Genomic DNA, 24,202 nt, shown 5'->3' on the forward strand with positions numbered 1-24,202 from the left:
CTTCCCAAGAGGCATGCCTGAGGAGGGTAGAGCAAGAAAGGAATAGCACATAGCACACACACACACACACACATTTTTAGGGCCTTGACAACAGGTAGGTGAGGTGAGCTTTTGAAAAGTACATAAAGGCTCCCAGATCTGCTTGTGTCTCAGTGCCACGAAGACCATTCTTGTGGCTCATAAGTCCTCTTACTCTTTAAAATATTTTCTAAGCAGGCAGCATCCTCCCCTCCAAAAAAAATTACTCTAGGTAATTGCCACTGAAGCAGACCCAGAGATGCACCACTCAGATCCCCTATCAAGAAAGGACTCACTGCTCAGGTGTGGGGAGTATGGTCGATTACCATCTCTGGCATCCAGCTGCTTCATCATCAGTCTCAGCATTTGAGACCGGGTCACACTCTTCTCAGGATGTGGTGACAGTAGCCATTCAACAAGGTGATGGTAGACACAGTCATGCTTTACTCACAACACACCTAGCCAATGACCAAGCAAGACAAGGCTACAAAAGATCTCATCAGTCCTTCCAAATATAGGTCTCATCTAGGGGGCAGTCTTTATTCTGGGCCCCCCACCAGACAGGCAGATATTTGTCATGTCTGCTCAATCCCATTTTCCTCAATTTCTTTCACAGACATTTCTCCCAAAAACCTTTTGTGCTCCAAATCCTATCTCAGCTTCTGCTTCCTGGGGACCCAACCTCAACAGACAATGATGTCAAATGAAATTTATGACAATGGCCTGAAGTTAAGGAAAGACCATGCAGGTTGTGTCACAAAACTTTTGATGAAGGCAGGGAAAAAGGACAGGCCATTGTGTTACTGTCATGGCCAGAAACTGAAGGAGAGTGCAAGCTAGAATTTATCAAAGTGCCTATTATGTGCCAGGAACTTTACAAATGTTATTATTCAGTCTTTGTGACCACTTCTCAAATAGATGTTGCTATCCATATTTTATAGATCAAATTTCCCACAAATATTTATCCACATATCCCTGGGTATGCACTACAAAGTTACCTGCCTTCAAAGATAAAAATAAAGGCACAGATATACACAGGCAATTGAAATAAATATGAGTGATACGAATGATAAAGAATCATCTGTCTGGCCTGAGAACTCAGAGTAGTTTTCCAAGAGAAATTAATATCTGAGCTGACTCATGAAGCATAAGGACTCATTTCACCTGGATTTAGCCAGTTATAAAAAATGTGGCAAGATGGGGTGCCTAGGTGGTTCAGTGGGTTAAGTGTCTGCCTTTGGCTCAGGTCATGATCCCTGCACCCTGGCATCAAGCCCTGAATCAGGCTCCCTGCTCAGCAGGGGAGCCTGTTTCTCCCTTTCTCTCTGCTACTTCCCCTGTTTGCACTCTCTCTGTGTGTCAAATAAATACATAAAATATTTTTTAACGTGGCAAGGATAGTTCATGCTAAGGCACTCCACATACAAAAAAGAGGAGGGCCCAAAGTTTAATTCCAGATTCCTTATAAAAGGAAGAGTCAGGACTCAGAATCAGTTTTGACTGCAAAGATCGCAGTTAATACATTTACATCAAATGTACTGAAAATGGTAACAGACATATACTTGCCTCTCCATTCGACCCAGGCATTTCTAGAGCCAACTCTCACCACTTTGATTCTACAGGACACGCTTCCCTTGTCCTGTTGTTCCCATTAAGAACAACATAAAGTCCAAGCAAACAATTGACAACATAACAGAAATAATTGTGAAGACCTTTTCTGACTGCCAACGCTACTCTGATGGTTAGTTGAGTTGGCAGCAAAAATACTTTCTGAGCTAGAAAATCATTGATAGTGCAGAGATCCAGAAGGTTTCACTTAGCCTCAGCTATGCCATTGATCACATTAAATATTGACCTACTCATGTATGGGAAGAAGAAAAGAAATGTTTTGGTAAGTGATTCAGTACTTTTTAAATTCCCATTTTAAATGAGTGCTTAAATCTCTTAGAATAAAAGATGTTTTGCCTTGCCAGAATAATGGAAATAATTTTATGATTCAGTGTTTAGCTAACGCAAATTATCTCCTCGAGACTCACCCCAAATGTTTCAAAGAGAAATCCAAACAATTTTTATTAGAGAATGTCAATATGCAACTAGAATATAAAATAAGGAACTTACAATAAAACGGCCTTTGGTGCAATCATTTATTTCAGCAGTAGATAGATTCTGTTAGCAGAGTCATTCTGGCACTTGCTTCCAGGTAGAGCATGATTGATTAATCATGACTCCTACAAGATGCTAATTTATCATTAACTGTGTAAATAAACATTTTTACATCTTTAATTTCAATACCTAAATCAACCAGACAAAAATTATTTTACTTACTTGGTGGTGAGAGATTTCTTCTGTAGAACTAAAAGCCTATGTTGACCAGAAAAGCACTCAGGTATCACATCAGGATCATAGCTCAGGACATTGAAGGCAGGAAGGGGAGACCACAGCCCAGACTGAGGCTGTGATAGGAAATGTGCAAGAGCTTCTAGTGTCTATGGAGGCCAACTCTGAAATCACAGTCAGACTTGGGTGAAATAGGAATCATCCTGCCATATGGGCTTTGAAATGACACCATTTCATGTGATGCAGTGTAGGGAGAAGGGCCTGGCTCAGTGGTAGGCCCAGAAGAGGTGGCCTGGAAGTTACAAGCTGAATCAGACTCCAAGAGAGTCAGCATTTTGCCACCTACCATTGTGGAGGGGCTCTGGATAGAGGATCTTCTAAACAGTGGTTCTCAAAAACTTCGGCATGTTTTAGAATGAACGGATCTGCTTGTTAAAAATGCACTTCCCTGGCCCAACCCCAGAAAAATTGAACACCAATAAAAAATAAATTTATTATTAAAAAAAACAGAAATTCTGATTCAAGAATGCAGGGATGAAACATACAAATCTGCATTTTTAAAACTTGCCAGGTGATTACAGTGTAGGTTTCTGATGAAAAATCGTGGCTTAGGTGGTAACTGTGAAATAAATAAGAAATTATCTTCTATCTGGCGGAATGAACCATGATATATTAAAGCAGTAAAATACAGCTCAGTGACACAAACAGGAAGGCAGACTTTTACCACCCTCTCTCACTCCAGCTGCACTCTAGGTAACTGTAAATGCCTGATTGCATTGCCTCCAATTTTCAGATGCCATTAAGAAATTGCTAAAAACACTTTACATTTTTTTAATTCAAGAAACTTCAACTCACTTTAACATACCAATTGATTGCATAACAGGTATTATAGTAAAATGGGTATTGGATGCTAAAGGGAAAAAACTGGATTAGAATCTCAGTTCCATTTCTGGCTAAATTGATCATATTAACATACTACTAACAGCTCAGTATCTCAATTTCCTTGACTAAAAACTTGGAATAATAATAATGCCTGTTGAAAATAATGGTTTTGAGAATTAAATGAGGAGCATATTTAAGCTCTGAGTCTGCTTTCTGGTACATAGAAGGAACTGTAAATTTTTTTTAGATGAATGGGTGATTGAACAAACAAACATTTGGGTAGATGAGAAGCTCTTTTGAAATTATATAAATGCTGGAAATGTTGACAGGCATGATGTGTTCTCTTTCAAGTTATTGACAAACATAAGGGATTCTTTATTTTTAATTACCAGTTTATTTCTTTTTTTCCAGTGTGTTTTTACCCACCAGAAACACAAGTGTAATCATCCTTTATTTTTATCCTGCTTTGCTTTGATTTCCTACATAGCCTTGGTGTAAATCATTCAAAATACCACTTAAGCCATAGACCAGCAGAGTCTGGCAGTCTTTGGATTCAGTGCTGCTGAACCAGACGGGAAAACTAATTTATCCATTTGGCTCTCATTTTGTATACCCTTCCCATCTTCTTCGGTACTTTTATTAATTTCTAGAGCATGGTCTGTGAGTAGTTCCACAGAAGTTCACAATTACACGGGGCTGTCTTCCATGTTAACTCTTCAAATGGCTTCATTTATGGGCACAGCTGTCTCATCTTGATTTCACTGGGAGTGAAGCAGAACTGGCATTTCCCTTCTCACAGCTCATTTATTTTCAGACACGTATTGCGGCATACATTAAGTTCAATTTCTGCGGAGTTGTTATTGAGGTGTAGAACCACACACAGTTGGATGGCATCATGCCCTCCAAATAGGACAAAGAATAAGGCAGACAAAAGGACGGGCATAAGAAGAGGTACATGTTCCAATGTGTGGCATCCATTTCATGCTGTGGACATCCCCAAGCTTTTCCCAAAAAGAGAAGAAAGTCTGGGACTCGGAGGTAGACAGCCCCTTTCTGTTTATAAATAACTTCAAATACATCACTCAATATTCTACACTATAGCACAGGTATTGTTAGAATCCTTATTTTAAAGATGAGGAAGTAGAAGCACAATATGGTTATATCAGTCCCCCAAAGTTACACAGTTGACCAACCCATAGCAGGGACTGGATATCAATTTTTTTGTCTTAGTCCGTCTGAGCTGCTATAACACAATACTACAGACCGGGTGGCTTATTAACAACAGAAATTTGCTTCCCTTATTTCTGAAGGGTGGGCACCCAAGATCAAGGCATGAACATGGTTGGTTTCTGGTAAGGATTTTCTTCCTGATTAGGAAGGTTGGTGCCTTCTCACTGCATCCTCATATGGGGAAAGAGACAAACCAGCTCCCTGAGGCCCTTGTATAAGGCCATTAATCTCCTCCCTGAGGATCCATTCTCACAACCTAAGCACCTCCCAGAAACCCCCTCCTAATTCCATCACATTGGGCATTAGGATTTCAACACAAGAATTTTGGAGGTGACAGAGACATTCAGACCATAACATTTTTCTAATTCCAAATCCCAAATTGCTTCCAAAATGGCAGTATTTCTCTACATTGCAATATGACTCTAGGGTTAGCAGAGTCCTTAAGAGAAAGAGAGACACATCCAAGGCAAATTCAGATTTCCAGAGTCAATCTGCATAATCTGATTTGAATAAACTTCCCTCACCATATTCACCTCAAAGGCACTCTGTGGGTGTGAACTTATTATTTATTGCCAGTCACTAACCACAGGAGATTCTCTTTTTCGTATGGTCACCACTGACTCCTGGCTTTAATTTAGCCAATTCCATCAGACAGCTGCCAAGGCAAACAGTTCTGGAGGATCAGGGGCTGATCTGGATATGCTTTAGTCCTATTTGGTTGAGTTGCCCTGGACCTATGTTCTGAACTTTGGTCTGAAACAGACATTTTCACAGAGGAGTTGTGGCACACAGTTGAGATTTTACTTAGTACATAATGGCATTTGTTCTAAGTAATTTTAAATAATCTACAGTTAAAAGATTCTATAGATATAGCCCTCCTTCCTAAAAAAAAAAAAAAAAAAAAAAGCCAGATTAGATTCATTTTTTTCTTATAGTTCATGTAAACTTCATCACTTCTGTGACTAACATAGGAACAGGTTCAAGTGAAGAATTATGTGCTCTGCAGTCTCAGGTAAATCTCAGAGGATCTTGTTTACCTTGTTTCATTATGGTCCAGCAAAGTCCTTATATAAGTGAACTACAGGCTTCTCTGCCCTCAGCTGAGAATCCCTTACTGTACATTTGATTAGCTGCCTTACATACATCTTCCAGACTCAGAAAATTGCTTAACACACCAGGTACGAAGAGCTTAAGCAGGACAGCAAGCATTGGGGGAATGAGGTAAAATCCCCCAAACACAAAGGGGAATGCAGCTAGTGCTAACATTTGAAGCAAGGAAAACACCTCCTCCTCCTCTCCATACACCCTCACAACTGTGCCTTGGGGTGGAGAGTGTGATTCTGGTCCTCTCCCTTCCAGTCCCCCCCCCCCACTTCTGCTCCTCCACCCACACTTACTAACTCTTCACTAGAGAGAAGTAGCTAATTGTCAGAAATGGAGATGTTCATAGGCACATTGCACTAGGTACCATAAATATTAAACTGTCCTTAAAGAGTATTGGTGAAAGCTCTCTGCCTTTTCCTCCTACTTTCCAGATTTGCACAGTAAGCAGACCCCGGCATGGCCTGCCACTCACACTCACTCACTCATTCTCTCCGCATGTAATTGAACAATATTAAATTCAGGGGAAAAGAAGGAATCTTGCTTTGACTTAACTGATAAGCCTGTATTCAGAGAGATTTAATAAATCAACATTTCACTCTTGATGAAATGGTATTCTACTTCTCCTTTGGCTATTAATCCTTGAGTTTGTCATTCTCCTTATCAGGGAGATCCAGCAGGAAGAAGTTCTAGAAGGCAGAACTACACCCTCTCATTCTTGGGATGCCAATTAATAAACTCAAAATATACCCTGTACTTCTTCAGTATAATTATTATACTTAATTCCACTCAATCAATACCTGGACTAATGATGAAATTTCCAAATGAAGGAAATTAACTGCGTTATGGGAGTTTGTTGGGAAACATTGAAACTTAAGAGAAGAGCCTCTTAATTTTCATATCTCACTTAATTGAGTAAGCCCATCATGATGGATATTACCTCTGCCATCCTATCTCCAGTGGGGTTTTTCCTCCATCTATTAGCTCAGAGGACATTTCAACTATGTCTTACCCTGGGTTCCCCTGAAAAGAAATCCTGAGACAAAGTCTTGGGTGCAGTACTTTGTTTGGGAAGTGATTCTCCTAGGGAGTAGGAATGAAGGATGAGGGAAATAAAACAAGGAATGAGGGAAATTTAATAAAAGAGTACTTTATCAAGTTGATGCTTAAAGCTCTGTCTCCCAGGACCTTCTAAGGACTCTAAGCAGGTTCTCTAAAAAGCCCAATCTCAAGGCAAGGCACTGGAGAAACCCTTAGCAGGAAGTTAGAGGAACATAGCAAAAGCACAAGGGGAAGATTCTGTTGAGTGGCATCTGTGCAGGTCTAGTCAAGTCCTGCACAGAACTAGAGGTCACAGAAGTAGATGAACTAAAAGATGGTATTATGTCCAATATAGCCCTCCTCTAGCATTACATGGTTCCTGGAGTGCCTTCTTTAACGTCCAAAATGTTTGAGTACCCTTCAAGCTAAGAAGACCTAATACAGTGGATTGACGTAACAATCCTGGGTATTGCAGTTGGCCTGAGGCTAGGACTGATATATCCACCATCAATCTATATCAACAATTTTCAAGTTCCCTCAATCTTGGGCAGTCTTTTGGCAGCTCTTGGTTGCTTTTCTGGTCAGATAATCTAGACCCATATCCTTTAGAAATCTGAATCTTGTTTTTTTTTTGACTTGGCCAAGATTACTCAATGGCCTATTCACAGCTGTCACTGGACATGGAAGCATCGACGGCAACTCAGTGAATTCCCAAAATCCAAAGCTACTCCTCTCTGGTCCCATTGTATAGCAACAGTGCTGCTTCGTTGGGTTAATCAGACTCAAGTGCCCCACCAGTATAATAATTCTTGTTTTTACCTGCTGATCCCCCAATATGAGGATCAAAGAGTGATTAGGAGTAGTACAGCTTCATCCAGTGGAAGGCTCACTGGGTCCTATTCTGGAACAGCCTAAGATTGTGAGGACAAATCTGCTCCCCAAGTGAGTCATTGGGAGTGATGGTTAAAGAGCTAATCCTAGTTCTAACGCTTGGTCCCCAGATTCCTGTTCTATAATCATAACAAAATGACATCATATATTGACTGTTTTCCTCTAAAAGTAAAGCCTGAGCAAAAAGCTTGTATACCATGTCCAAACCTTTTCATCATCTACAACAGATACTCCATACTTGTTGAATAATAACTCATTATTTCCTCCCCAGAGCCCCTAGACACTCTTCTACTTTCTATCTCTGTGAATTTGACTATTCTATATCTTCAAATAAATGGAATCCTATAATATTTGTTCTTTTGTTTCTGGCTTCAATTCAACACAGTAGTGGAAGTTCTGGCCAGAGCAATTAGGCAAGAAAAAGAAATAAAAGGCGTCCAAATTGGAGATGAAGAAGTAAATTTATCTCTATTTACAGATGATATGATTTTATATGTAAAACATCCACACACACACAAAAAAATCTAGAGTGGTGATGGTTGTACAAAAATGTAAAAATATACTTAATGTTATGAATCATATACTTAAATGTTGAAAATGATCAATTTTACATGCTATTTTGCCACAATAAAGACAGACAAAAAGAGAGAAAGAGCAGAGAGAGAGAGAGAGAAACCATTCTGGATTTTCTTTGGTATTAGCAGTTGAGAAAAATGCCAGACAAATAACTATATGCCAATGTCAGAAGTTGTAAGAAGCAGCTGTGTTTCTGGATACCACTTGATAAACTAATGAATATGTGGACACAGAGAAAGGAAAAAGTGTTTTAACTCATATAGTCTGGAAAAATAGGATGGAAATATCTCATTATAGAGACCTTGAGAACAAGAAGAATTTCCACAGTGGAGGCTAAGATTATTCCAGGCTTTCCAATTGAAGAAGCAAGACATTGGCTCCTCTGCCTTGGGAATCTTAAAATCTTCTTTACACAATTACATTTAGAACATGCTCTGAACACTTTACTAAGGCAATTTCCATATTTAGGATTGCTAACTAGCTGAGAAGTAGACATCAGGCACTACAGGCAATATTTGATAGTTAAGAATAAAGAGGTGCTCCTTGAAATCCAGGGTCTCCCCTACTCCCAATCAAGTTCTTCTAAAGTATTCCCCTCTGCTCCTCAAGGTCACCAAATGGACTTAAGAAACATAATGTCCAAGTCCATCAAGCTACTGTAACAAAATTAACTATAAATTTAAAATCCTCTTAACATTTTCAATCCTTAGAATTAAAGATGGTTATTACAAAATTTACTTACAATTAAATCATATATATCAAAATATTACTAAGGACACTTGTGTGGCTCAATCGGTTAAGCACCTGCCTTTGGCTCAGGTCATGGTCTCAGGGTTCTGGGATGGAGCCCCAAGTCAGGCTCTCTGCTCAGCAGGGAATCGGTTTGAGACTTCCTCTCCTGCCCCCACCCCTCATGCACATGAATGCTCTGTGTGTGTGTCTCTCTCTTTCAGATAAATAGGTAAAATCTTTAAAAATATATATATATTGCTAGATGTATTTCACATAAAAAGCCCTTTCCTCCGCAACACAAACTCCCTATATTTTCCCACTGCCTCATTATTTTCCAGACCGTTCTTCTGTCTGTGTTTCAATGACCTCCTTCCCTACAGCCACATGAAAGATGGATCTGAAGCCATTTCAGTGTTTACATATTGGGTCGCCAAGCATCCTCATGGCATCTTTGCCGGTAGCCTTGCCTAGAACACTGGCCTTAACGTCTTCTTCTTATAAGCAACCCTTTTCTTTCACAGCATGGAAATGAAGAATATGAATAACCCCATCGAATTTCTTACGTGGACCCAAGTTGGAAAGCATAGGCTCAGTGGGCTCAGTTTCAGTTTCTTCCCTGTCTGCAGAATAATCCAGTGAGAGGTCACCTGTGCTGTGACTTTGTCAGCTCTTTAGTAAATTACATGCAAGGATAAAGAGGATAAAGGATAAAGAGGACAATCCTTGCCTGCTGATAAGACACATTCTTCTTCATTCTCCTTTTCCTATGACATATTGAATAACACCGTAGAGCATAAGTCATTATATCCTTTATATAACAAACGTATAATTACAGCACATACAGCCAAAAAAAAAAAAAAAATGCATCTCAAAGGATATTGTGTTTTCTAACAGGAAGTAGAGCGATATTTCAGAACAGTGAACACAGGTTTTCACCTCTGAAATCTTTTAGCAGCATGATGTTTGTGAACATCTGAACTAGATTATGTGTGTTTCAGCCTTCTCCCTCTCCTTAAGACACAAATAACAATGCTGTTTGGAAAAATTGGAAAGAGGAAGGAATTTTCTAATTTATTTTCCTAATTTGGGATGCATAAATGTCATAGGATGCACTTGCCTGTGACATCGACTCTTCACTGCAACCTTATAGTCTGGGCATTATTACATCATTTTATAACAGAAGCAGAGCAGTGCTAAGAAATTTGCTCAAGGTCAATCTCCAAAGAGATAGAACCTGGATTCATACAGGATCTGTAACTGTTTGAATCCAGTAGCCTTTGACTCTTCAGAATCCAGTACATTTCTTGTTGGAATTCAGTATTTAAAAAAAAAAAATACCATTAGAGGTTTTAGCTTTACAAAGTAAAAATTTAGGTTTTTCTTGAGAATAAATTTGGCATATATAATACATATTAATAATGTCTATAAAATCTGTGCCTCAAAACTTACCTACTAAGCAGTAAAAAAAGTTTCTTATGGTTATTTGACCTCCCATTATCCAGTTTTATTCAGTTAATATGTTTTGCTTCAACATAAAACAAAAAGCTATATTAAATGGCATTCATTCTGAACAGTTCACTAATTTAATTTAATACTCTAGTACTTTTCTCGATACATTTTTTTAAATATGGAGATCTATGTAGGATATTAGCATCAATCCTTTAAAGGAACTTAATTTCCGTATATTTCAAGCCAACAGACTACAAAAGAAAAAAAAGAGGGGTTAGAGCTGGAGAAAAAAGAAGTGAAGTAAGCAAGCAGCCAAGGGGCTTACGGATGGAGCTCTTCTGCCACCTTGTGGTTGTTCTGTGTTATAGCAAGAGCCACTTTATTCCTTTTTTTTTTTTTTTTTTTTAAGAACTGTTTTTTGATATATTTTTAGTTCCAAAGGATAGATTACTCATTCAGTGGTTTCCAAATCATCTGGGTGCCCAACACAGTCACCCAGAAAACATATTCAGGGGACCCATCCCTTGATATTTTGATCTTGCATTTTGGGGAAGGGCCTGGGATAGTTTCCCAGTCATCCCAGTTGATAATGACGCCGTTGATTCCACATTGCATGTATCAAAGCTGGCAAGCTTTTTATAAGCAATTAGTATTCTCTTCATTCCGGGGTCCCCGCTAAACTCCATTTAGCGCCTCTCTTTAGGGGAGTGTGACCATGTGACTGAGCTCTGGCCACCTTCATCTTTATTGAACGTGGTTGTCTTAGTTCCATTTTCTTCTCCCTGGATATGTTGGCTAATTTTGGTTTTGTTGGCAACCTCTCTCTTGAAACTTTTTCTTCCGCTGGGTTTCTTTATATTTTCTCTCCTTGTTCTCCTTCTACTGGGCAAACAAACGAACATCATGAGAGTAAAAGCCAAGGTCTCACCCACCCGTGAGGAACTGGCCCTCCTGCTTCTCCAACACGTCAGACAGGCCTCTCCTCCCAGATTAGGACAACCTCAGGCTTCCGGTTCAACATTTTCCCCAAATACCTCCGTGGGACCTGCCCCAGTCTCCTTCAAGTCTTTGTTCAAACATTATTTCTCCCTGCTACCCCTACTTACAAATGCAACTTCTTCACAACACATTTCTTATTCTTACTATCCTGCTTTATTTTTTCTCTAGTAGTTACAATATTCAACATACTACCCAATTTTTTTTAAAGATTTTATTTATTCATGAGAGACACAGAGACATAGGCATAGGGAGAAGCAGGCTCCATCCCAGGACCCCAGGATCAGGACCTGAGCCAAAGGCAGACTCTCAACCACCGAGCCACATACGACCCCCAACATACTACACAATTTTAATACTTGTTACGTTTATTGTCTTCTTTATCTTAGAATACAAAATCCATAAGGACAGGGATTTCTGTTTTCTCCATTGTCCTGTGCTCAGAAACGAAGACAGTGCCTGGCACATACATTGTGACACATATATTGTGGGTGCTCAAAAAAAGACTCATGCGGTGACTGAGTGAAAGGAGGGTTGAATGGATGAATGATGATCCAGGCTGTTAAATAAACACAGGAAATACTATTCAGCCTCGCAAGTATCCAAACATACAAATTAACATGAAGTATTATATTTTTCCATTGGTTTTTCAATTTATATGGCCTTTCAATATAATTCCTGAACACAGAGAGGGTGTAGTAAATTATATTCACATTTTAGTTAAATTGATGTAGCAATTTTTTAAATCAATTTACACGTAGACATAAAGTGTTTATAACCTCTAGCCCGGTAACCCCAGTTTTGGAATGTTTCCACAACAACCACCAAAAAGAAATTTAATACATATACTCTGCATAGCCATCTACTGTGGTACTTTTAATTTTTTTAAAGATCTATTTATTTGAGAGAGACAGAGACAGACAGAGCCAGGTGGAGGGGCAGATGGAGTGGGAGAGAGAGAAATGTAAGCAGACTCCACGCTGAGAACAGAGCCCAACTGGGGGCTGGATTTCATAACCCTGAGATTTTGCAGTATTTTTTTTTAAGATTGTTATGTATTTATTCATGAAAGACACACCGAGAGAGAGGCAGAGACACAGGCAGAAGAAGTAGGCTCCATGCAGGGAGCCCGACATGGGACTCGATCCCGGGACTCCAGGATCATGCCCTAGGCCAAAGGCAGGTGCTAAACCACAGAGCCACCCAGGGATCCCCTCAGTATTATTAATAAGGATGAAAACTGAAAGAAACTAAGTGAATGATGTTAAATCTATGCAGTGGACTATTTTGCAACCATTATAATCATAAAGACAGTGCTTCAACATGGAAAATTGTTTGTGGAAAATGGAATCTGTAATTACACAGCTTTTTTATGTATGTGGGAAAATGCTATAAAGAATGTACAAAAATTAGAACTTTTCGCATATATGAGTGATGACATTAAATCTTATTTCTGTCTCCGTTCCCCAAATGTTCCAATTTACTGCTGTAGACTTTAGAATTCTTTAACATTGGAAAGGAAAATTGTCTTATTTCTAAATGTTATACCCTCACCTGATGTGAATTTATTCTAAGTTCTAAAAAGTGATCATTACTTGCTTTTATTGTATTCATCAAGAACAATTTACATCTTTGTGGAAATATTTTTAGTCTTTTAAAACAGATTTATTTGCATAAAAATGAGCAATTTGCCCAAAAAATCAGGCTGAATTTAACATTAATTCAAGAATTAAATTGTCCTTCCCCTTTTCTCATGTGTCTGCTCTCTACCTAACTGTCTGCATGGGTTCACGTTCTAATTGCTTGGTTCTTATAGATTTGGTTGGGCCCATTATCTCTCTACATTTTAATAAATAAAACTACCTATAAATGTTCCTCTTTTGCATACATTTCCATTAATTAATAGTACACTCCCCAGGAATTCATGAAGGGGAGAGGTTTTCAGACAAAGGAACTCAAGGCATGCCCTTCCCCCTTGAACTAAGCCTTCAGCCTTCACCAAATCCTGAGATTGCCATCTCCTTGCTTGACCTAACCTTCCCTACCAGCTCCTAACCCAGTCAGTCCTTCCCTTTGGTCATGTGAGAATTTATATATTGTTGAAATTCGGTCTCCCTCCCACGTGCCTTGCTCAGCAGGGATTTAGGCTGTAGCCTCACTGCCCTTCCTGGTCCTGATGAGAGGTAGCTACTCTCAATTTCATAGCCCTCCATTTGCATCACTCTCCAGTACTCTGTCACTCCCCATTCAATACTGACAGCCAGGAATTATTTTCAGGGTAATAACATTAACTCCTTGGTGCGAAACAAAGTCAGATCAACTATTCCTTTATTTGCATCCTTACAAAGCTAAAAATTCATATAACAACAACAACAACAAAAAGGCAAAAATCTCTCCTTGTGGGTCCTCTTAGTCGAAAGGCCCTCTAACTCCAAAGTATTGTACTTCTCACACCATTGACAGGCTCGTCACATGACTTACTAAAGCCAAAGAAATGTGAGAAAAAGTGCTATGTTCCATTTCCACGAGGAGCTGTAAGAGTCATCACGTGGTTGTTTCTTTCGTTGCTTTATATTTCCTCTGCCTAAAGACCTCGAAACAGCACCTTGGGGAGGGATTGCTTCTTGGGACAAAAGCCACAAATGAAGTAGACTAAGTGTCCCATAATGAAGTTAAAAAAGAAAGAAACAATCCTTATTGCTAGATACCACCAGGATTTTTGGAGCCATTTGTTACTGTAGCATAACCCTGGCAATGCTTCCTGATACAACTTATGTCCTCCTGACATTTCGGGAGGCAGTGGGATATAGTGAGCTAGATGTGTGACCTTGGGCAAATTACCTAATCTCATAGTGCTTCATCTATGACGTTGAGATAATACATAGTGTGAGGTTATTGTGATAAATAAGTAGGTGAAAACTTATAACAAACACTAGATGGTAAATAATATATGCTTAATAAATGTTAACTACTGCTATTTATTATTATGAGTAATAATCTGCAACAGATACGGCTTTTATCCTAACTCTCTAGCACAGCGTCTGATTCATATGCTCCATTTGACCTATTTTCCAAATGTCTTTAATGGATCCACCACTTCTCTTTTGTTTCATTTCCTCATATGACCACTTCCACTCATTTTCTTTTACCATCACTTTTTCCTTTTTTCCTTTTATAATGCAAGTTGAAATAGGAATGTTCAGCCCATTTTACCTGATAACCCTGAATTTTGTACTTTTATAGACTTCCATCTATTCTTTGCCCTAACGGAGCTCCCAATAAATCATTTCATGTACCAAAATGTCTGCTTAATGGACATCCTAGGATGCAGTAGGTTCAATTTGTAAACACAAGTATCTGAAATGGTCATAAGTTACAGAGCCAGAGTCTCCAGAAAATCTCTTTAGAAACCATTCTTTTCTGCTGTCATGTTCTCAAGGATGGGGAATAATGTTCCTTTCTCTTTTTTCCTACGTGGGACAATTATACAAAAAGACAAGCATTGTTTCTTAGAAATCCCATATTTTGTGTGTCCTTAGTTTCTTTACATTTTTCTCACACAAACTATCTTTAATCATCTATGGCATCGATTTTCATTGCAACCCATTTTCCTGGATTCTATAAACAGAAGAAACATGCTTTAAATTACCAAAATCTTACTCACCTCATTTTTCACTGCAAGAAAATAAAATAGAAAGTTCTTTCTAAGTGAAAATGATTCTTTGCTGTTCAGCTTTATAGATGCTTAAGGGTTTCAGGGTTGCTCTTATTACCTAACTTTCTAACTGACCACCTGGACTTCAACTTTTCTCTTAACTCAATGCTTTATTTTGTTGCCAAAATCATCTTCCTAAAATTAATATTCTATTATTTCACTTTCTGGTGTAAAAACATCCATATGCTTTCCAACAACAATAGAATTATTGCAGCTGGAGAATTATTGCCAAATTAGGGCAATCCTATTCTCTAGACCCTCTCCCTAGAGCTCCCTCTTCCTCTCCTTCCTGTGACAGCACCTTCTTCACCCTTTCTGTTCATTCTCCAGCTCCTTCCCAGACCCCTTCTCTTTTTAGGCCTATGAATGTGGACATTTTCCACAATTATGTCCTCATTCTTTCACACTTCCCTTTCTATACCCTCCCCACAGAGACCTCCATCCTTCCCACATTGTCACCAGTAACTACCCACAAGCATTATTTAGAAAAGCACTGTCCAATAGAAATATAATGCAAGCCACAAATATCAGCCACATAAGTACTGTGAAATTTTCTAGTAGACACATTTTAAAAGAAGTGAGTATGTATTTCATAATACATATTATAGAGATAAGATGAAAATTTAAAGGGAGGCAAACCATAAGAGACTCTGAACTCTAGGAAACAAACTGAGGGTTGCTGGAGAGGAGGTAAATGAGAGGAGGGGATAATTGGGTGATGGGCATTAAGGAGGGCACTTGATGTAATGACCACTAGGTGTTATATACAACTGATGAATCACTAAATTCTACCTCTGAAACTAATAAATAATAACATATATATTACTGAACCCAAGATATCCAAAATATTATGATTTCAACATATAATCAGTATTTTATTTTTTGTAGTGTTCAACGATTTATCAGTTGCATATAACACCCCGTGCTCATCACATCAGGTGTAATCAATATTTTAAAAGTGAGATATTCATCTTCTTTTGTCTTGTTTTGTGGACTGTCTTCAAAAGGAATGTTTACTTTCCACTTACAGAACATCTCAATGAAGCTTAGCAAATGCTTCTTTCAAGTCCTTACTGGTCACATTTGGTAAATGGCTGCCATATTAGACAGTGCCAATCTAATGCACTAAACACTTTACCAAAGTGTGTCTTTAATAATCTGTTCAATATCCCCTTATGAATGTCCTACCAGCATTTAAGATTGATCAGGTCTGAGACACCTGGGTGGCTCTGCGGTTGAGCATCTGCCTTTGGCCCAGGGCGTGATCCTGGAGACCCGGGATCGAGTCCCACGTCCGGCTCCCTGCATGGAGCCTGCTTCCCCCTCTGCCTGTGTCTCTGCCTGCCTCTCTGCTTATTATTTTATTTATTTATTTTTATTTATTATTTTATTTATTATTATTATTATTTATTTATTCATGAGAGACTCTCATGTCTCTCATGAATAAATAAATAAAATCTTTAAAAAAACAATAAAAAAAAGATTGATCAAGTCTAAGACAAAATGCATTGCCCCCTTATACTCCCTAGTGTCTTGCATAAGCAAACAGCAGCTCATCCTCCTGACTTCCTTATAACTATCAATGGCCCCAACAGTATAGCAGTATTTAAGTTCTATAACTACTCAAATATTAAGGAAGCAGAGAGAATCTTTTAAGTCATCCAGTCCTACCTTCAGGACTTTCCTCTACAAAAGGGGTTCTTATCCTTTGGCTAAGATCTCTGAACCTTTAGCTAACATCTCTTAGCCTCCTGATATTATAGACAAAAGGTTCATACGTAGATCTTTTCTCTGGGGACAATATGCTGAGCGTTAGAACTCAAAAGAGTTTGATCACCATGACTTAGGCTCAGCTGTGCCTCTTCTCTCTTCTGTAATGGCTGTACCCAATGTATTACCAAATTCTGTCCATTCAACCTTCCAGATCTCTCTAATGCAAACCTATTTCTGCCTTCCCACTGCCATTGACTTACTTATAGCATATCCATATCTCCTGGATTCCTTTAGCTATGAGAGTGAGAGACTCTGTTAGGGAGCAATGGGGCCAATCTGTCACTGGTAGAAAGGCAGCTGTGGCTTGATCACGCATGAACACCCATGACAGGATCAGGTAGGTCAAAATGATTAAAAAACGGAATCAAAACCAAGTCAGTCGGAAGAGGAGTTGTGACCGGTGTTGTGGCCAGACTATACCGGATGGCATCACATCCTGGTCTGAGATACCACTGGGGTGTCTGCTAGTGGGTCTCAGTGCTCTGAGAAGAGGCTGGCTGTGGCTTTTTTGTGGGGACCCTCAACACTTCCCTGCCCAGGTACCTACACTGCCAGTTCTGTCTCCCTTGGCTGTACTTTGTCCTATGCTAACAGATTTGTTCTCATTTGTACAAGATGGTTCCTGGTATCTTCTAGTTGGACTGAAGATGCAGTTTAAGGGCATGTCCTCCAGGTCTGAGTAAATGTCATTTGCTTCCAGAGTTTAATGATTTCTCTCAGGCCCAGCCTTTTCTAGGGCTGGTAACAGTTTTCTGGAAGTTGGACTTTGGGCTAACACCTTGACTGCCCCTTCCCTAAGTTTCTGTCTCCGTTGTGTCCTGTAGACTTCTGTCCGATTAAATGTCCTCTTTCATAGATACAGAGTCACTCCCTTTCTTATTCTTAGATACAGAGTCACTCCCCTTCTTATTCTTATGGGTGCCCCTCCGCCAAAAAATAAAATCAAAACTCTCTAACTTTGAATTAAGCTTCTCCAGGATCTTCCCTCAAAACTACCTTTGGGTCCTATCTTTCATATTTCTCTACCCATAACTAACATTCCAGAACTCCCAATGGGAGTTATCAGGGCATTTGGCTGGCTCAGTTGGTAGAGCATGCAACTCTTGATCTTGGAATCATGAGTTCAGACCCCACATTGAGGGAAGAGTTTACTTTAAAAAAAAGAAAAAAAAAAAAAAAGAAGTCAAAAGGAGGATATTAGAGCTCTTGATCCTTTTGCTTCATATTTTCAAAAGGACGATTTCAATCAATGGCAGTACGTAAGAATTGCCACACCCTAAAACAGTCTTTTACACAGTCGTGTCAATGCATATTAACAAAGGTGATAGAATGGCCATGAATAATATAAAGTCCTTGAATTGTCAGACCTCTCAGACCAGAGGAGTTCTAACTTACATTCATAAGCCCATTCATGACCCTGTTCCATGCAAATCTAAACAAGCAGGTGACAACTCACCATTCCTTATGTCAGACATTGAAACTGAAAAATGGCCCCAGATTGCTACAAAAGAGACCAAATTGTTCTCCGGACACTATTTTGGCCCTGATGCAAATTCCTATATTGGCAAACTGCCATCTTCTCTTTTCTACAAAGATTTAAGCTGCCTGAAAAACATTGGTGTTTCACAGGCAAAGAATTGTGGGACCCTCTACTATGTGTCCCTTAAGCAAGAGCTATTGATTCTGAGATCAAGCCCTCCAGCTGCTCATTGTAAAACTCTCTCTGTTTTACACCAACGCTGTAACTGAAACCATTCGATGTATTTCTCCCTCACGTTGCTCACTAGTCGAAGTCCAAATTGCTTCATTTCATTAATGTCTTTATCTCTACTCACTGGTGTAAACAGAATCAAATTGGAGAGAATATAGAGGGTATATAGTTGATCATGTTATTCATCAAAGTGCCCACCTGGAAAAAAAGAAGCTCAGTTCTGGGAGAAATAATACTCAGTCATCACATCTCCTCAGAGAGAATATCTAAAACTGCCAGAACTTATATCTTGGCAATACACCATTTCCTCACACCTCTAGTTCAATGATAAGGACTCAGAAAGCTCATAAGCATGAATGAGAGGTTGCTGATTTTTACATATACTCTCTTGTGAATAAGTTTTTAAACAGTATTCAATAATTACACAAGGATATATTTAATGGAAAACAAACTTATATAAAAACATGAACATACTCATTTAAGTCTGGTTAAAACAATGGACATACTCTTTTAAATCCGGGAAATGGTGCATCAAATGGTAATTCAATATGTAATACCTCAACAATTTAATGAAAACTCTTTCATTGCATATATTGATATTATACTTTGAAAGTTCTCTTTAAAATTCTGTAGAACAAAATAGAGAATGGGAGAAGAAAGAGAGAGGGAAGGAGAGAGGGAAGGAGAAAGAGAAGAAGGGCAGAAGGGAAGTAGGGAGTGAGAGGGAAGGAAGGAGAGGAAAATAAAAATTCACATCTCTAGAGGGGAGTGGTGGGGGATGAGTGAAATGGGGGATAGGAATTAAAGAGTACACTGTCATAATGAGCGCTAGGTAATTATAATAAAAGACGACAAAGATGAAGATGAAGGAGGAGAAGAAGGAGGGAGAGAGGAAGAGGAAGAAAGAAAGAAAGAAAGAAAGAAAGAAAGAAAGAAAGAAAGAGAAGAAGAAGGAGAAGAAGGAGAAGAAGAAGAAGAAGAAGAAGAAGAAGAAGAAGAAGAAGAAGAAGAAGAAGAAGAAGAAGAAGAAGAAGAAGAAGAAGAAGAAGAAGAAGAAGAAGAAGAAAGAAGAAGAAAGAAGGAGGAGGAGGAGGAAGAGGAGGAAGAGGAGGGGATGATGATGGAGAGGAAGAAGGAGAAGGAAAAGAAGAGGAAGAAGAAAGGAGAGGACAAAATGAGAAGAGGCACAAGAAGCTTGTGGGGTGCAACCAAGTTTCTAATTCTTTTTTTTTTTTCCAAAGATTTGATTTATTTATGCATGAGAGACACAGAGAGAGAGAAAGAGAGAGGCAGAGACACAGGCAGAGGGAGAAGCAGGCCCCATACAAGGAACCCGATGTGGGACTCAATCCCGGGAATCCAGGATCACACTCTGAGCTAAAGGCAGACGCCCAACCACTGAGCCACCCAGGCATCCTCCAAGTTTCTAATTCTGGATCAAGCCATTGAGTGTATTCCCTTTGTGAAAATTCATCTAACTCTATCCTTAGGATTTGTGCACATTTTTACCTCTGTGATACTTCAACAAAAAGACGTCTCAAAAATATATTCAGGGATCCCTGGGTGGCGCAGCGGTTTGGCGCCTGCCTTTGGCCCAGGGCGCGATCCTGGAGTCCTGGGATCGAATCCCACGTCGGGCTCCTGGTGCATGGAGCCTGCTTCTCCCTCTGCCTGTGTCTCTGCCTCTCTCTCTCTCTCTGTGACTATCATAAATAAATAAATAAATAAATAAATAAATAAATAAATAAATAAAAATATATTCAACTGAGAAAAGTAGAAATACAATATAAAATCACCCCCTTGGGGATTTTTCTATATTAAAAAATAAGCCACATCTCTAATCACACATTAATACTAAGCAGAATGCTTTATTAATCCCATAAAAAATTAAATCAATTAATCATAATTTGTAATTTTTCCTGTGTCATCAAAACAGCAAATGATTTTGTCTGCATTGATCATGGCTAGAGAAAAACTACTAGAATTTTCCTTTATGTAAATTTTTGTTAATAAATCTAGGGCAAATGCAGGGTTATTTGGAACATTAAATCAAAGCTTTCTAACTCAAAAATCCTAAGTTTGAAATTCAGCACATTTGCAATTCTCCCAAAACGCTAGTAGAAGTTGGGATCTTTGTTTGCCTAACCTTTCCAGGTGTGCTCTATGATACAATTATGAGTTTCTCTGGATTCTGAATTTAAAACTTATACTCCAGAGAAGGGTTAGGAGTTTTTCATCTGTATGCTGCTATAACATAAATAGAATTTATTCATTTAGTCTTATTTCTTGCAATAACAAGAAATGCATCTAATATGTGCCTTGCCTTCAGTAAGGTACTCAATATTCTTTATTAGGTGAAAAATAATCATCATTTTGAAATATTTGTGTTTTGAAATATTCAATGTGAACTACAAATAAATAAAAATGTCTGTAAAGACACAGATAAAACAAAGCTGGTAAGAAGTACATAAAAAGACTAAAAGAATACAAGTTACCATTTCTTCTGATAAATCTTGGTACATTTTCAGTAACCATCTGTATTTGCAGGACTTTGGAGGAAAAGATCAAAAAGAGACAAAAGTTTCCTAGTATCTTTCGAGTGTCATAGATAGGGATGTTGAGAAGCAGACCTGGAGATGTGGTGGGTACAAGATGTTTATCAGGGACAAAAGTCTATGAAAGGAAGGGGGAAGAAGCAGGATTGTGCATAGGAAGTCACTCTGGGATGCAGGCTCCTCCATGATGGTCCATATGCTTTGTTTCCTCACCAAGGAATATACTGGAAATATTCTCAAGACATTGTTTTTAAAAAGTTTTGATAGATCCCTAAAATGTCCTCTCTTATTCAGCCTTTGAAAGTAATGTTTACGAAGTTTTTGGTTACAAAGGAAACCTTTCACGCTGACAGTGAACTGTGATTGGTAGAGAAATATGCTAAAATGTTAATGTTGGTGATGGATATTTTTTCTTCTATATACTTTTTTTTCATTTACCAAATTATCTAAAGTGGACATGCATATAACTCTTAAAAGATTTATAAACATGTGATGAAACCTCACACTGAAAGGTATAAGACAGCTGTACATGGGGCAAAGAGTACTAGCTGAGGGATTTGGATTAAAAAATAAACAGTAACAATTAGTGATGGTTTACTTTGGTTGAGTGGAGCCATAAATAATTTTGTTTTCTTTTGACTTTGCCAGCATTCCTATAAGGAGAAGTTTTTACCTTTATCATGGCAGAGGGTTGGGGGAAGCAAGTCCTGCATTTACTTTTTAAAATAATATTTAAAATCTAAAATAAAGAACCCAGATGGAGAGGTTAACCTTGGGTAGCTAGGACACAGTTGAGAGAAGAAATAAGGAGCCAACCCCAGTTTGGACCTCCCATGATTTAAGCTGCAGTTGGAGGAAGTGCAAGTCTCCAAGAGGGAGAATAAACAATATTTTGGGTGAGGGAACAGGCTCCAGTACATTGACTGGTTAAATAGCCTTTAAGGGATTCTCAGGGCTTCTGAAAATGAAAATGCTGGTCTCTACCAGACACTTTTGAAAGAGACAAACATCGACCTATCTTTCCTCCGTAAGGGGGGCTTTCCAAACATATCGTAGGAAAGTTACAACAAATGGCATCAGATGGAGAGTCCTGTTAACACTCCCCTCCCCTCCCCTCCCCCATGAGTCATTCAGGCATTCATCACACCCACAGACCCTCTACTCACACTTGTTTGTGAATGTGTGACTGAAGACTTCCTGGAGCCTCTCCTCATCCACAGAGCCGAAGCCTCTCAGAAACCACACTCAGCTCCAAGCAGAGTCTGTGCCACAGCCTTTGGCCTCAAGGACTCAGGGACTGTTCTTGGTGATCACAGAATTAGTCAACAGGAACCTGACCTTGTTGGGGGAGTTTTCCAGGCTTTACCTCATCTCTCAATTCCAGAAAGCTAATATGAGCGATACACAAAAACTACACAAGTACTGCTGCAAAACCAAAAAGAAAATCATAAATGTTATAGAAAGCCAAAGGTCATTTCAAATGCCAAAAATATTCAACCTTTTCAGTCAATGCAGTTATTCGGTTATATTCTTTCATTCAAGGCAAGCAGTTCACCTAAAGAAATAATCTGGACATGAATACATTCTACATTACAATACACAAGAGATAGATTAAATGGATTCTTTTTAAAACTTTAGAAATCTGCAATTAATTACTTCTATAATATATACCAGTTTCAGAAAATTAGGATGTCTAAAAATCTCCACTGGAAGAACTTCCAATCTATGTTATTACTTATATTTGAAATTTCAGACTGTTTACGCAATGTAATCTTTTAATAGTCTTACTTAGAATAAGTGTTCCATTAAAAAAAATTATCCCTTCAGTTTCTGAATTTAAGTTTAATCATCTTATAATTATATTAAAATGCTCTAAAAGCGTTTTAATCTAATATCTGATTTCATGGAATCAATTTTTTACTCTACACAAACTAGTCTTAACTAATAGCCTTCAAAATAAAATTCAACTAGCTATAAGCCATTAGATGCCTGTCTTGTGGGAAGATGGAATTTATTTATGAAGGAAATCTAGTGGTCAAGCCCTAGAGATATAAAATAAAGATATAAGATTTCTAATAATTGAAATGAAAAATTCATTAATTAAGGTGTTAACTGGACTAAAGCATAGGGAAAGGAAGCATTCTCTAATGAAATTTAGAAAGATTTGTTCCAGAATAGAATTTGTGACCTCTGGTGGGATTTTTGAATGGTAGATACTTGACCAGGGAAAAGAAGTCAGTGGAGAAATGATAATGAAAACACTCCCACCTAGAGAATGCAGGGTGTGGGTGGTGAGTGGCACCACATGAAAACTGAGGGTTTATCCCAGGGTACCAAAGCTTTTTGGTAGAAGGGGTGTGGAGAACAATTCTTGGCATGTGGTAAGTACCGTGTAAGTGTTTATTATTATTAACAGGTTAGAACACAGGAAAAATATGGTGAGCAGCACATGGGACATCATTCCAAGTAACACCACATATATTGAGTTAACTATTCTAGCTCTAGTTAGGGCCAGCCTTGAAGCAAAGGATTAAAAAAAAAAAAAAAAAAGTTTTTTTTTGGGGGGGTATGTTTCATTGCCTATTTGAATATAAAGCAAACTTTAACAATCTTTTTTTGCCTGATTTAAATTTGTCACTGTTAACTGGTTGAAGAGCATAAATGAAAGGGCATAGAGGTTAACACACATTCTCACTGAAGGCATAATTCAGTTGGAGTCATGGTTATTTCCTATCATCTTGAGATATCACTGTATACTTAAGTATGAGTGATTCTAAACCCAAGAGCCGCAGCAAGAGCCTATGTGAAGACTAGAATTTAACAGTGAGAACAAAGGACCCAGAGGAACTGAGGATGGGAGACCGGGAGTTGGGAGAAAACAAGTAGGTTGGGCCAAGGATTTGCTTTTAAAGGTAACCTCTGACTGAATCTGATTATATGTGATGTGACCATAAAAGAGCGAGAATGATTTGCAATTAGAATCAGGATGCATGAAGTTCACTTTATGATCGCACTTCTTTGAATGATATTAAATATATTTATTGCTCTTTCCTCTCTACAAAAGGGCAAGGGACCTATTTTTTATGAACCTGCTTAAAAATATATAAAAATCCAAGGCAGCTTTCTGGTGTGGGAGTTGTTTTATGGCAGTTGAATAGAGATCATCATTCCAGTGGAAGTTCTGCACACAGGAAA

At 38.6% G+C, this 24,202-nt stretch overlaps 1 long non-coding RNA gene across 2 annotated transcripts in view; it reads right to left on the reverse strand.

The window, feature by feature from the left end:
* LOC140621303 (uncharacterized) overlaps nt 1-22,389 on the reverse strand; it is a 43,196-nt gene extending 20,807 nt beyond the window's left edge. Inside the window, exons 1-3 of one of the 2 annotated variants that reach the window (XR_012021028.1) lie at nt 22,174-22,389; nt 19,962-20,155; nt 11,580-11,812 (exon numbers count right to left, since the gene is read on the reverse strand). This is a non-coding gene — a long non-coding RNA (uncharacterized lncRNA). Of the gene's footprint in view, nt 1-11,579; nt 11,813-19,961; nt 20,156-22,173 lie in introns of those variants that run through there. The other variant, XR_012021027.1, reaches the window with a different exon arrangement.
* Between the last annotated feature and the right edge of the window lie 1,813 nt (nt 22,390-24,202).

The sequence above is a fragment of the Canis lupus genome, chromosome 30, assembly GCF_048164855.1.
Source record: "Canis lupus baileyi chromosome 30, mCanLup2.hap1, whole genome shotgun sequence".
NCBI classification, from domain to species: domain Eukaryota; kingdom Metazoa; phylum Chordata; class Mammalia; order Carnivora; family Canidae; genus Canis; species Canis lupus.